We start from the raw sequence: 13,462 nt of genomic DNA on the forward strand, positions 1-13,462 counted from the left end.
CATCCTCGCACGTTATACTGTGACCTATATTCTTATGACAAAGTAATCTAGAGAAAAAGCAAAGTACCGTTAAGAAACCCATATGGAGGAAAACCTGCATGTGCGGCCCGCGCTGTGTTTATTGGGAAGAGCCTCGCCCCGACGCGGCCTCCAGCCCCGCAGGCTCAGGGCCCACACGAGGGGACCGGTGGAGGCGCATGCGGGTCACCCGTTCCAGTAATTGTCCTTGATACTCAGATTGTCCCGTATTTGGCCAGTTGCGCTTGGCTCCTGCATCCTCGGGAGCTTCCTTGCCAAGCGCCCGGACAAGCTGGCCTGGGCCCGTCCGTCTCATCCCCCACGGTCCTCCTCGGGGCGCTGGGCCCTTCGCGGGTCTGCGGTTTTGCACGTCGCTGTTGTGAGAGTACACGTGAGAGCCAGCGCGGCTGGATAAGGAAGTCCTTGCCTCTCATCTTTCCTCAAGTACCTTAAATGTCTTACCCATTTTTCTTCCGGCAAAAAATGTTGCTGCCAAAATGTTTTTCAACAATTGAATTTTCTTTTGCCTAGGTGTCCCAAACATGTTTCTCCTTTTTATTTTTAAAGTCCAATATTTTACTAGACGATGGCTTGGAATTGGTCATTTGGGATCACTTAATTATATTAATAGTTAATTATTAATTGATAACAATTAATTATTAATAATATTATTAATTAATATTAACTAATTAGTATAATTAAGCTATCCCAAATATATAAATATTAATAAATATAATTATTAATTATGTCCCCATAATTCCTTGTAGACCTTCCGTTTCCCCAAAGTTTCTGGGAGAAACGTTATTACTATCTCCTAACTATATAGTTTTGCTATTTTTTCTTTTAGTCATCAACATTTTGCTTTCTACATTTTTGGGGCTATCTTTTTATGCACATATGAATTTAGATTCGCTAGATCTTTCTGGTAATTCAAATTTTTTATTGCTACAAAGTACCTCTTCGTTCTGCTTCTTGGTTTTAAATCTTTTTTTTTTTTTTTTTTCTTTTTAAAGATTTCATTTTAGGGATGCCTGAGTGGCTCAGGGGTTGAGCGCCTGCCTTCGGCCCAGGGCCTGATCCTGGAGACCCGGGATCGAGTCCCCCGTCGGGATCCCTGCATGGAGCCTGCTTCTCCCTCTGCCTGTGTCTCTGCCTCTCTCTCTCTCTCTCTCTCTCTCTGTGTGTGTGTGTCTCTCTCATGAAGAAATAAAATCTTTAACAAAAAATAAAATAAAGATTTCATTTTTAAACAATTTCTGCACCGCACATGGTGCTGGCACTCACGACCCCAAGATCAAGAGTTGCACGCTCCACCAAGTGAGCCAGCCCGGTGCCCTGAAATCTACTTTTTCCCGATATTGATGTCTGCGCTGACATTCTTTAGGGTTTTGATTGCTGTATCCTTCCCCGTACTTCCACTTTCAGCCTTTCTCTATTTTTTATTTTAGGCATGCTTCTTAAAAGCAGCTCATAATTGGATTTTGTTTTTATCAAGTCAGCCTATCTTTTAACTGCAGGATTGAGTCTATCCACATTTTAATTTAATTACTAATTCACTCAGGTTTAAATGTTATTATTTATTTTCTCTTTGTCCCCGTCTGTTTCCTTCTCTTTTCTTTCTAGCCTTCTTTAGTTCTTTTTAAATTATTTCACTCTATTAGTTTGGTAGTCACGGTTTTCACAAAACACAGTCTTTAGTGGTCAAACTTGGAGATTACGATGCTTTTTTGAGTTATCACCTTTCTAAAAGAAATAATTACTTTGATCTTTTTCAAGACAACATGAGTACCTTGGAAAAATTTCAGCTCCGTGTCCGCCTGAGTCGCTGCGACTCCCACGCAGGCCTCCACATCCCCCCCCAGCCAGCCCCCCCCCCCCCCCCCCCGCCCCGGCCATGCCTACCGGGGCCTGCTCCCTCGGGGTCTCGGGCCAGTAAGGCAGCGTCATGGCAGCTGACGCCTCAATAATTTTTCTATTAGAGCCTGCTTTTTTAGCCGGCTGTGCCGAGCCTGCGGGTCTGGTGCACCCCCGGCTCAGGTGGCGGCCGAGACTGCACGCGGGGCGACAGTCTGTTGGGGATGGGGAGCCGGCTGGAGGCAGGCCTGGCTGCTCCCGGGACAGCGGATCCCACAGCGCCCTCGCCTCGGCCATGTCTGGGGAGGCGACTCAGGCCCCGGCATGTGGGGTGACCCGGCCCTGGAGCGGGACGTGTTGCCTAGCTCTCAGGGTAGGCATCATCGCAGAGGGCACCTGGGGTGGCCTGCGCGGACCCGGGCAGATTCAGGATTGGGGCCTAGGCCCAGGGCCACTGGGGCCCACCTGGCTTCTGCGGGTCAACCCCAAATAGTCTCTTTGTTCCACTTCCACAAAGCGCTCGGTGCGGGTTCAGCAGCCTGGGGTTCACAAACTGGAGTCTGAGCCAAAGGTCAGAGTCGGCCCATCCCCGCCAGGGGCCGAAGAAAGGGGAGACCCGGCATTCCTGGAACATGGGGGGGGGTCCTGCGGGACCTTCACCGGCCAGGACACGGTGTGGGGCCCGAGCCTCCACAGCTTGCGCGATGCCCTCTTCTTGGTGTTGTGGACCGAATTGCATCCCCCCAAGTTCACACGTTGGAGTCCTAACCCCCCCCCCCCAATACTTCAAAGTGTAACTGTATTCGGGGAAAGGGCTTTTGAAGAGCTACTGTAACAGTATGTGCACACGGTCCCTAATCCAGCAGGCCTGGTGGCCTTATAGGAGGACGGAGAGACACCAGGGATGACCGTGCATGCAGCAAAGGCCATGTGGGGACACGGCTAGAGGGTGGCAAGCCAAGGACACCACACCTGCCAACACCTTGATCTTAGACTTCCAGCTTCTAGGACTGTGGGAAAGTACATCCCCGTGTGCAGGCGCCCCCAGTCCGCCCGGCCCCGTGGCCAGCAGCCTGGGCCCAGAGGCTGGGAGGGCGGGTGCCCTGGGCAGCAGAGGCGGGGGCGCCCCCGCCCCCCGGAGGCCTCCAGCCTGGCTTTTCAAAACTCCCTCCCGAGTGCTTCATTTGCTGTACCGTGTCCGGGTCTGATCGGCCCCTGAGCTCCAGGCCCCGCTGGACGCACCAGGACCGAGGGCAGCGTCCGCTCCCCGGTGAGGTGCCAGGCCTCGGCGGGGACCCCTCGCGGCCTCCTGGGCCGTCGTGACCTGCATGAAGCCGCCACGTCTCAGCGTCCGGCGCTGCTGTCTTGTGCTGTTCCTGTGATCGGGGCTCTTGGGGGCCTGACGATGACCCAAACCGAGCTGCGGCTCGGGCCTTCGGGGCAGGACAACTGGGACCGATATGATGACCCACGGTCCCCAGGGGAGGGAGTCGGGGGCACCTGGAGCCCCGGGGGGGGCCACTGTGGGGCGATGTGCCCAGGCCCAGCTGCTCCTTCTGTCTGGTGAGCAGAGGCTCAGGCGCAGGTGCCCCCTGTCCGCGCTGCTTCAGGTGACGGAGGGAACCGGTGATGAGCGGCCGCGCGGGCCCGAGGAGGCAGAGACTGCGCCGCCTCCCGCCGGTCCTCGGTCCTCTCCTCGCAGCTCCAGCAGAGCCGCCTGGGCAGCGTCCCTCTGGGGCCCTCCGCTCCTCTTATTCAAACACCAAAATGACCATCTGAGAACCAGAGTCGCGTACAGAGTTCCTTGGGCAAGAGGCGGGCCCCGGGTAGCCCAGCGGAGCGCACCTGTGACCGGGTTGTCCCCACCTCTGGCTCCCGGCGCCTGGGGGTGGGTGGGGGGTGGGCTTTGCCCCTCCCAAAAAAGGAAACAAACTCCTTAAAAATCAAAATAAAAAATGAATGACAAAAGGAAACCAAAAGTCCAATAACCCCAGGGATGGCAGATTATTTTGCTGGTGTGACTTAATGAGCACGAGCATCCTTCAGCCTGTGTGCCCGGCCTGCCCCACAGAGCCCCAGCCAAGCCAGCGAGCAGCCTACGCGGCCGTGTCCACACGGTGACCGCTCCGGGGCGCACCTGCCACCTGCGAGCCTCCCTCCTGACCGCGCACCGAGCGCACCTGCGTGGCCCTGGAGGTGGTCACCCGCAGCCACCCGGACCCGCTCACATGGAGCGCTGTGACCCTTGGGGACCGAGTCCTCCCTTCCAGCCTGTGGGGCTGCTCCGCGGCCCTGACCCCTGCGGAGCCCCAATGCGGCCCTCGGCGGCCCTGAGCGTGAAGGTCGGGCCCCAAGGAAAAGGACAGCTGGGGGCGGGGCTCGGGAACATGCCGGGCGCTGCTCTGGGTGCTGCTCGGGGTGCTGCTCAGGGTGCTGTTTGGGGCGCTGCTCAGGGCGCTGCTCGGGGTGCTGCTCTGGGTGCTGCTTGGGGCGCTGCTCTGGGCGCTGCTCGGGTGCTGCTCTGGGTGCTACTCGGGTGCTGCCCTGGGTGCTGCTTGGGGTGCTGCCCTGGGTGCTGCTCGGGGTGCTGCTCTGGGTGCTGCTTGGGGCGCTGCTCTGGGCGCTGCTCGGGTGCTGCTCTGGGTGCTACTCGGGTGCTGCCCTGGGTGCTGCTCGGGGCGCTGCTCGGGGTGCTGCTCAGGGCGCTGCTCTGGGCGCTCGGGGAGCTTCTCGGGGCGCTCGGGGACTCCCGGAAAGAACTCTCTGGACTTGAAGGGCCGGCTGCCACGTGAGCCGCTCTCTGCCCCGCGTGGGCCCAGCTCCCGCCCCCTGCCCGGGCCTGGCCGCCTCCGCGGGGGCCGCAGGAACAGGTGCGTCCTTGGAACAGCGGGGCCGATGACCCGGGGCAACAGGACGAGTCCTCAAGCGCAGGACGCCCGCCTCGGGCCGTGGTCGGGACGTCTCGGGAAGGCCGCAGGGCATGGGGCGGTGCAGGGCGGGGTGCGGCCCGCTGTGCCCGGGGAGCAGCCTCCACGGGGCCCTGGAAACACGGTCTGGGGACGCCGGGCTCGGCGGTGGGGCGGCTGCCGGCCCTGGGATCGAGTCCCCGTCGGGGTCCCCGTAGGGAGCCTACTGCTCCCTGAGTCTCCGCCTCTCTCTGGGTCTCTCAGGGATAACATCTTTAAAAAAAAAATAAACTAAAAAAAAAAAAAAAAAAAAAAAAAAAAATAAACTGGGAAGGAAAGGAAGCGGCGTTGGGGTGTGCACAGCACCACACCCGCAGGCAAGCGCAGGCGACCCAGGGCCTGGGGGCAGCAGGGGCTTCCCGCGGGGCCGGACCCTGAAGTTTCCAGGCACCCTCGGGGCGGGGACTGCGGAACCTGCGCCCTGCGAGGAGGCCGTGGGGCCAGGGGGGATCCTGGTCCAGGGGAGCCGGGCGGGCGGGAGCAAGGCCACCTGCGCCTTGTCACCCCTCCTCCCAGGAGGGCCAGGTCACCCGAGGACCAGTCGTGCCCCCTGTGAGTCGCCCCCAGGGACAGAGCCTTAGCTGCCAGAAAGGGAGGAGCTGCACACAGCACCCGGAAACCAGCATCCGCATCCAGCGCCCGGGAACCAGGACTCAGGAGCCAGTGCCCAGGCACCAGGACTTGGGATCCAGGACCCAGGAACCAGCGCCCAGGAACCAGCCCCCAGGAACCAGCACCCGGGAACCAGCACCCAGGAGCCAGCACCTGGGAACCAGTGCTCAGGAACCAGCACCCAGGAACCAGGACTCGGGAACCAGCACCCAGGTACCAGGACTCAGTAACCAGCGCCCAGGAACCAGAACCTGGGAACGAGGACTCAGGAACCAGCGCCCAGGAACCAGCCCCCAGGAACCAGGTCTCAGGAGCCAGCGCCCGGGAACCAGCACCTGGGAACCAGTGCCCGGGAACCAGGACTCGGGGTCCAGCACCTGAGAGCCAGGACTTGGGATCCAGCACCCGGCAACCAGGACTTGGGAACCAGGACTCCGGAACCAGCACTCCGGAACCAGGACTCAGGATCCAGCACCTGGGAACCAGGACTCAGGGACCAGCACCCGGGAACCAGGACTCGGGATCCAGCACCTGGCAACCAGGATTTGGGAACCAGCGCTCGGGAACCAGCACCCAGGAACCAGGACTCAGGAACCAGTGCCCAGGAGCCAGTGCCCGAGATCCAGCGCCTGGGAACCAGGACTCAGGAACCAGGACTCGGGATCCAGCACCGGGGAACCAGCACCCGGGAACCAGGACTCGGGATCCAGCTCCCGGGGACCAACACCCGGGAACCAGGACTCGGGAACCAGGACTCAGGAACCAGCACCCAGGAACCAGGACTCAGGAACCAGTGCTCAGGAACCAGCACCCAGGAACGACTTGGGAACCAGCGCCCAGGAACCAGTGCCCGAGATCCAGCGCCCAGGAACCAGGACTCGGGAACCAGCACTCAGGAACCAGGACTCGGGATCCAGCACCCGGGAACCAGGACTCGGGAACCAGCACTCAGGGACCAGGACTCGGGATCCAGCACCTGGGAACCAGGACTCAAGAGCCAGTGCCCAGGAACCAGCGCCCAGGTACCAGTGCCTGAGATCCAGCACCTGGGAACCAGGACTCGGGATCCAGCACCTGGGAACCAACACCCGGGAACCAGCACCCGGGAACCAGCACCCGGGAACCAGGACTCGGGATCCAGCACCTGGGAACCAACACCCGGGAACCAGGATTCGGGATCCAGCACCTGGGAACCAACACCCAGGAACCAGGACTTGGGAACCAGCACCCAGGAACCCTGCAGGACTCAGGATCCAGCACTTGGGAACCAGCACCCGGGAACCAGGATTCGGGATCCAGTGCCTGGATCCAGCGCTGGGAGGCTTGGGCCCCTGTGGCCGCGGCGAGGACTGGGGGGCCACCTCCCCGCCCCGAGGTCCTGGGGCCAGAGCTCTCAGGTCTGGCGGCCTCCATGCTACTCCCGCCTTCCGCCTCCAGAGGGAAGGTACCTGGTTCTTTCCTCCTGCACCGGTGAGGGTGCAGGCAGGTGGTAGGAGCTGGGTCGGCTGCTGAGGGGAGGCCTGGAGGGCCTGAGACCTGAGAAGGAAGCCAGGAGCGGGGCGGGGGTCCCGGGCCCCGACGGCCAGGAGGCCGAGACTGCTGAGCCCAAGCCCTGCTGCCCCTGCCTCGGCACGGGCTCCCTCCCGCAGATAGTCACACCCACTTGCTTTTCCTTAAGTGCACTCGTACAGGGGGTCCCGGAAGCCGGAAGCGCCGCCCGAGGCCTGAACCCCGCAGGGCCTGCTGCTCTGCTGCCTGGTGCACCCAGCGCCCCTCGGCCCGGCCACGGCCCCGAGGGAAGGAGCCTGCCGTGGGGCCGGGTGTCTGCACCACCCAGCGGGCTGCCAGGAGCATCCTGCATGTCCAGGCCCAGGCTGCACCTGCGGGGAGAGGGAGGCCTGGCCCCCTGGCCGGTGGGTCGGGGGGACCCTGGGCTCGTTGTGGGGCCGGCCTTGTCTCCGGGGTGGAGGATGCAGCGTCCTTCCCCGCAGCCTGGTGTTCTTGGGGCGCCACCGACAACTGTCGGGGCCTTGGGTGATGGGGGCGCCCACAGGGGACGGTCCTGAGGACGAGGCCATCGCGGCCCGGGCCAGGCCCCCGGATGCCCCCGGATGCCCCCTGGCAACCGTACCACCGCTGGTTCAATGTGGCGAGGACGCAAAGCCCCTGTGGGTGCTGCGCCCAAAGCTGAACTTGGAGGCTCGGATCCGGCCCTGGGCAGCAGAGGGCGGGGCAGTGCTCGGTGGCTCCGGGCAGCACAGACCTGGAACGGGGAGTGGGGGTCCCCTGGTACCTGGGACGGGGGTGGGGGGCAAAAACAGCGAAAGCCTCTGTGGGGTGGGGGTGGGGAGGCAGTTGCCTCCGCTCAGGTCGTGGTCCCAGGGTCCTGGGATGGGGCCAGGCTCCCTGCTCCCGGGGGACGGCTTCCCGTCTCCTCACCCCCAGCCCCGCTTCTGCGCCGCTCTCTGGTTTTCTCTAAAAGCCTCTCCGGGAGGGCTAGTCATGCGGAAGGGTCTGCGGCCATGGTTCTCCCCGGAGACGGTGCTGGGGGGGCAGGCAGGAGGGTCAGGGCAGGGGGGATGGGAGGTCAGTGCACGGGTGGGGGCCGGGGGATGGTGCTGGGGGGGCACGTAGTGGGGTCAGGGCAGGGGGGGCCGGGAGGGAGGTCAGGGCACGGCCGCTGGGTCCTGCCCCAGCCCGTCAGCAAGGCGAGGCACACGGGGCCGCGGGGCCTAAGGGCGCCCAGTGAGACGGGAGGGGCTGCAGCCGGCGGGGTGGGAGCTGGTGCGAGGCTTGGGCTCCCCAGCCGCCCTTGTCTGCACCCCTTGCACCCTAGACGTATCCCAGTGTGCTGGACGCCACGGCGGTGGGCTTGGGACACAGACCCAGGTGCTAACCCTGCCCCCCCCCGCTTTGCCTTGAGGGGTAACCTTGGCGCCCTGGGCCTTTCCTCCCCCCCTGGCCCCCCCCCGCCCCGTGCACTGGTGGGGTGTGTCCTTGCTCCGACCGTCTGTCAGGAGAAGCGGGGGGTGGGGGGGCAGCAGGGGAGGCCCCAGGCCCGAAGCGTGCCCGCCAGCACCTGCCCTGTGGCAGGAAGGCCCCGTGCCCCGGGGACGGCCGCCTCTTCCAAGGGGCTGGGGGGGGCTTGGGGACAACGGAGGGGGAGGACCTGGTCCACCGTCCGGCACCGACCGAGTGGCGCCCTGAGCCTGGGCCTGCTCGCGGCCAGCAGGGGCCGCAGACACCAGGGCCGTGGGGGAAGGGGCTGCAGGCGGCACCCCGGGGGGCGGGGGGGACACGGCTGGGCCCCGCGGGGCAGAGCGGCGACGGCCACGCGGATGGCCCATCAGGGGCTGTGGGTGCCCCTCACCCTGGCCTGCGGCACCCCGGCCGGGTCGGCCTCCCCTGATGGTGCTGGCGGGGGGCCTAAGGAGACTCCTCGCACCCTGGGGCGGCCTGGGCATCTCCTCAAAATAGAAGAGCGTCCTGTGACGTGCAGACACGGTCCCGTGCAGCCGTCAGGCCCGGGCACGGCCGGACCACTGTCCTGTGGCCGCTTCCACCGCACGGGCGGGCAGCCTGCAGAGCGTCAAGGACGCGTGGCCGGGTGCGGGGACACTGTGCCTCCCCCAGGAGCACCTGCAAGGGGACGGAGCCCCTCCGGGGAGTTTAGATGGCTCCCTGGCAGGGGGCTCCCGGGACGGCCGTTCCAGAAGGTGCCCGTCACCCAGAGGCCGCAGCCGGGACAGGGGACCGGTTTCTAGCCCTGCCGCCAGCAGCTGACCCTCACGTGGCTGCGGCCGCACCCCTGTCCTGCGGCTTGTGTCATCCAGTCGCCGGGTGCCCCCTGGCCCCCAGCAGGGAGGTGGCGGGGCCGCCGGGGGGCCGCGGGGGGATGGCAGGTGCACCTCCTCCTGTCCAGGTGGGGGGGTGGTTCGAGGGGCCGCAGGCCTGCCCCAGCTGCCCGCGTCACGACCCCTGCTCTGGCGCCCAGCCGGTCACACACTCGTGGCCCCCGCGCCACTGACACACACCCGGTTGTTGTCCAGCCCTGCGGAAGGGCCCGGCTGGACGGGTGTCACTGTGCGGCGACACGGGGCAGCTCCCACTGGCTGCCGGCGAGCCCCGTGAACGGTCCGGCACCCCGGCCCAGGGTGGCTATGGCCGCCTCTCGTGACAGCACGTGCGGGGACACTGCGACCGCGACTCGCGGGCAGAAACCCGAGCTGTGCGCGGACCCGGCCCCTGGGAGGGCGGGAGGGGGGCTCGCGGGGACCGGGTGATCCAGAGGCGCCAGCCTTCACCAGCCGGGCGGAGGACTGGGGGGGCGTCGGGGGCTTGGCGGTGGGCGGCCCAGGCCGTGACCCGGGTCCTGGGATCGAGCCCCGCGTCGGGCCCCTGCACGGAGCCTGCTTCTCCCTCTGCCTGTGTGTCTGCCTCTCTCTGTGTCTCTCGTGAATAAATAAATAAAATCTTTAAAAAAACCCCAAGCCTGCAGGGAGTGGCTTCCTGTCGTGGCCGTCCCTGTTCTGGTTCCTAGAGACAGTTGCTCCCACAGCGCCCGGATCCGCCTGACCCGCAGGCCGCGGCCAGGAGCGGGTGGCGGCCACAGTTCCTCGGCCCCGGGGTGGCCGGAGCGCCTGGCATGTGACCCCAGCCCGCCAACAGACCGAGGCTCCTCAGAGCCCGCCCCCCCTCCAGGGCACCCCCAGCCCGGAGCCTGAGCCCGGACGCTGGCGACAAGCTGCGTCACCTGGGCCTCCTGGCTGGCAGCGGACCTGCTGCTCGGCGCTATCTTCAGCCTTCCTGCTCCTCTTCCCAGGAGGAAGGAATTCAATCCGCAGGAGAAGGCAGCCCCAAGCTGGGTCCCCAAAGTCCAGGGGAGACCCGCGTGGGAGGGGGACCCAGCCGGCCAGGGACTGAGGCTGGCCCAGGAGACCAGCCTTAGTGGGAGGGAGCGGGGAGGCGGCTGGCGGGGCGAGGCCTGTGGCGGAGTGGGGAGCGGAGTGGGGAGCGGAGGCTACAGGCCCTCCCAGGCCGCCCACGGCTGTCACCTGCCCCCAGAGGCCCAGCCCTGTCCGCATCCGGGTGTCCTCGGGCCATCAAGGCCTGGAGCACCTGAGCTGCTGGGCTGAAGGCCACCTTCTTATCTCCTGGTTGGTCTCAGAATCAGCCCCCTCCCCCCACCCCCTACGCACCCCCTGCACTCGTGGCTCCTCCACCCTCCCCCTGCTGGATGATAGCAGATCCCACCTTGAACCTGGGGTGGACAGCTCTGGGAGGCCTCCGCGGCCAGCCCACCGCCTGGCCTGCCTCCAGTTCCGCGGGGTGCACCTCCTGGGCCCCGTAGTGAGGCTGAGTGGGGAACCCCCCCCCGGACCCCAGCCCTCCTGAGGCCCCAGAGTTTCAGAGCACAGGGCTGCTGTGGGGACGGTGGACGGTAGGCAGGGATGTGGGGCCCGCGCACAGGGAGCGGGTGGTAGAGCGCGGTGCAGGAGAGTGGGTGGTTAGGGACGCCATGGGACAGGCGGGTTGGTCTGAACAAAGCCTCCACACCAGGGACTCCCAGAGCTCCCAGCGCGGAGGGGCCTGGCGGGGCGCGGGGTCCGGGCCGCCGGGCCAGCAGGGCTGGGCTTCCCGGCCTTCCTTCTGGCATCAGGGTCTCCCTTCTTCGGTTCTGGTGACCTCGGCGAGCCCCATCTGCAAAATGGGCAACCGGCCTGCCCAGGATTGGCGGAGGCGTCAGACACAATCATCCAAGGGACTCCTTCCGGAATGAAGTCATAAAAGGAAAGTGAGGTGCTTGAGAGAGCGAGCCGAAGCCCCCACATCTGAGGACTCGGCCGGGGAGGGGGCCTGTCCGCGTGGCTTCCGGGCACCCCGCCGCCCTGCCGGGTCCCCCCGTTTGCGCCCTTCCCTGACCAGATGCTCACGGCCGGGCGCAGCTTTCCATCCGCATGGAGGCAGCCTCTGAGCTGCCGAAGAGCCTGGCGCCCGGAAACCCACGACTGGGGCCTCCCGGCCGCCCAGGGCAGGTCAGCTGCTGTGACCCTGCAGGATGCGCTGTCCCCACCCAGTTACGGAGACGCGCAAGCGCCGCGGATGCCCAAGGAGCCCAGTGAGCGGTCAGGGCTCGTGGGAGGCCGAAAGTGCCGAGGCCCAGCTGATCGGCTCCTGGAGGTGCGGGGGGCGAGGGGCTCACTTTCATCTCGAGTGTGGATCTTGTTCCACCAAATGCCAATTGCTCATCCATCAAGATCACACACGGGGCTTCAAAGAGGTTCCGGGCCTGCAGCTTGAAGCGGTAACCCCCACGTGTCCCCACGTCGGGCACCGCAGGCCTGGCCGGCCCGGCCCGCACCGACTGGGCCTCGACCTCGGGGGCGGCCCGGCACCAGTGCTTCCTGCTCTTGGACCTCTGGTCAGGAGGTGGAAGCGTCTGGAGCACACGCCCTCCGCACTGGTTTCTGGTCCCTTTGTACACGCGCGAGTGATCTCTTCAAGATCCAAGTGGCAGAGCGATGGACCCATCAAGGGAGCTTTGCCGGGTCAGACCGCTGTTCTCAGAGGCCCTGAGGCTTGAGGAATCTCACCCAGGTGGCTCCACGCGGCCCCAGTGCTACGCAGCTTGCCCTGCGACGCCGGGTACGGATCTGGCAGCAAGGGACCGGGGACTCGCACTCAGGTGGCTTTCTCCATCCCTTGGCACGGGCGGTGGCGGGCCTAGGGACGGGCTGGCGAGCCCCTCAAGGACGCACAGCAGCCCCCGCCCCTCCCACGGGCCCGCAGGGCTGGTTCCTCCTCGACGGAACCCGCGTCGGGTGGATAAACCGCAGAGACGTCAGCCTTCTCAGAAGGGTGCCGATGGCCTGACTTTCCAGATAAAACCCTTAGCGGGGAGCCTGCGTCTCCCTCTGCCTGTGTCTCTGCCTCTCTGTGTCTCTCAGGAATAAATACATAAAACCTTTAAAAAAAACACAAACTTTTCAAATGGTGAAAACCGCCGCCATGCAGGTGTAGGCGACTTAGGCGTGCTGTTAGACCCTTGTTCAGTCCCGTTTAACCCTTGCGGCGTGAGGGACCGCCGCCCTGCCCCGGTACAGGTGCGGGGAGCACCTCGGGGGGATGCGCCTCACTGCTGTAGGCACGGGCACCGCGGGGACCGAACGGCTGCGCCCTGGCCGGGCACTTGCGCTCCCCTCCCGGGCCACGGGCCACCTCCGTGGGGTGAAGCCTCTGGGGTGCTCCCAGGGTCGGGGCTCTGTCCGCTGGCAGATGCGACCCGGCGCCGGGAGCTCGTCCTGGGCCACCCGGTCCTCCCACCTTGTCGCCGCCTTGTCGCCCATCCTGGGCCCCACGGGCCGCTCGGTCGGAGGCACCCGCTATCTGGGGGGCGGACCCGAAGAGCCGAGCTGCCTTAAACATCATGGCCTGGGCGCCAAGACCCTTATTAGAAAGTCAGGCCCTGGCGTCACTTGCCCGCAGTGCATTGAGGGCTCATCAAAGGCCGTGGTCGTCGGACGGGGCAGTCTTGTGTCCCGGTGACGGCTGGCGGCGACCCAGGGCGCCCTGGACCGCTGCCACTTGGTGCGGCCCGCGGGCTGCAGAACAGGCGCCACCTGCATCCCACAGCACCTAGGGCCTGGGCTTAGGCCACCGGCGGGGGTGCACAGGGGCTTCCACCCGCGGGACGAGGCCACGCAGCACCCCAAGCCCTGGGAAGACGCACCCTCCTCTGGGCCGCCCGCAGCCGGCAGCTGGGGGAGCGGCGGGAACGGGGAGGGGGGGCAGAGCGAGGGCGCCCCTCGGGGCCTCAGGTGATGTGCCCGCCTGCGGGCTGCGCCGTGCAGGGTCCCCGGGCGTGGGGGGACGTCAGCGAGGCCTCCCAGGCCAGCATCCCGGCCCCAGTTCCCCCACAGGCCGCCCGGGCCCCAGCAAGCCAGCCCTCCGACCCGCGAGCCGGGGATTCGGGCCAGGATCCACTGAACCCTTTCACAGCTCGGTGCTAGTCT

This window comes from Vulpes lagopus, chromosome 24, assembly GCF_018345385.1.
Source record: "Vulpes lagopus strain Blue_001 chromosome 24, ASM1834538v1, whole genome shotgun sequence".
Lineage (NCBI taxonomy): Eukaryota > Metazoa > Chordata > Mammalia > Carnivora > Canidae > Vulpes > Vulpes lagopus.